A 1855-nucleotide genomic window follows, 5' to 3' on the forward strand; every position below is an offset into this window, starting at 1 on the left:
GATTTGATCAGGTTAGCAGGGGAATACGAGCGACTTACTCAACTAAGCAAAACTGAGCGACAACACACTCAAGAATGGTCACCGCCAGTTTCGGTTCACAGAGTACAAACCGAAAGGGTGAACGTACAAAGTGCGTGCCGCAGATGTGGGGAAGCAAATCATTTTGCGCGAGGTTGTACGAAACCTAGAATACTTTTTTGTTGGATTTGTGGCATTGGGGGCCGTCGAACGATCGAATGCTGTAGGAAAAACCCAACTTATGGAAACCAACAGAACCCATCGGAAAACTCCTTGGGGGTTGTCATACCAGGCGGGAAAACAACCACCCGATCTCTTCACCCGTCAAATTAAAAACTTTATACGCAAACGGGAATGCGATTTATGCGATCATCAAGTTAGGAGGATTCCCTACTATAGCTACTATTGATACAGGCGCTACGAAGAGTGTTATCGGAGATCAGGTTCTAAAAAAAATTTGTGCTGCGGGGATAAAATTACCAAACAATGAGATAATTCACTTAGCAGATGGGACGATTCCACAAGTAACACAGCAGTTTAATTGCAAAGTAGAATATGAAGATAAAATAATCAAAGTATCCTTTCTCATCTTGGAAGGCGCAAACGATGAGGTCATATTAAGTATAGACTTTCTGAAAACGACGGGTGCTACCTTGCAATGTGGAAATTCAACAATTACCATCCAAAACCAAAGCTGACAAAACATAAATCACCAAAGCCACGATTTTATCTTAAGCCAAAACATAGGAACTACGGGTGGAAAGCTTTGTATGATGCCAATCAACGTAAACTCATCCAGACCACCCCCTAGTATCGTTCCGGGGAGAGAACGGCTCACGCCTGGTCAAACCATACTCAACGATGATCAACAGAGCGAAGAACTCACGGACGATAAGAACAAGAAACCGGTTACAGCCCTATTAGAACCCGACATAAAAGAATTTGTGGAACACGAATTGGCCAAATTCAACATGGTGAAGGAAGTTAGTACGGTAGCGCACCAAACGATAACTATGACCGATGACCAATCAATTAAACAAAGGTATTATCAACGAAATCCGGCAATGCAGTCTATCATCAACAAGAAAATTGACGAACTATTAGAAAATGATTGCATCGAACCTTCGAAAAGCGCGTATAGTGCCCCTATCGTTCTAGTGAAGAAGAGAAACGGCAAATGGCGGTTGTGCATGGATTCCCGTCAGCTGAATGCGAAATCTAGACCTGACGCTTACCCACTACCCCGAATCAACTATATTCTAGATCGACTGCGAGAGGCCAAGGTTATAAGCAGTTTAGATCTGAAGAACGGTTATTGGCAAATACCAATGCACCCAAACAGTAAACAATTTACGGCATTGTAACGACCCAATTTTTGTCGTCATATAAAAATTAGGGTTACATAAGTTGAGCGACCCTAACGTATTTATTTAAAGAAATAAAACCTAATGTCTTTTGCAAAACATGCAAAAACAATTCTTAGATGAAGAAAATACACAAGTGAAGTAAACAAGTAACGACAAAACTATTATATTTTTTTACAGCAAGCATGGAATGGTGGACGAGTTTTTTTTTTGCTGAAGCGACCGAGGTTAGAGCAGACTTGCAGCCGATAATTGATAACAGTTGTGGAGCCATTGCACGCACAGGATACCGGTCTGGGAGCTTTAAAAGTTGCCAGATAGAGAGATCTCATAGGAGGCTTCAAAAGTACACTATGGGAAATCTCCGTGGAAGGTATTAACTGGCACGTGGCTTTGGCGGATACTAGAAGGAGCGGAAGCACTAAAGAACTGAGTAACAGAGGAAGTAATAAAATACTGGTAAGCTCGTATCA

This window comes from Teleopsis dalmanni, chromosome 1 (genome assembly GCF_002237135.1).
Source record: "Teleopsis dalmanni isolate 2A chromosome 1, ASM223713v2, whole genome shotgun sequence".
NCBI classification, from domain to species: domain Eukaryota; kingdom Metazoa; phylum Arthropoda; class Insecta; order Diptera; family Diopsidae; genus Teleopsis; species Teleopsis dalmanni.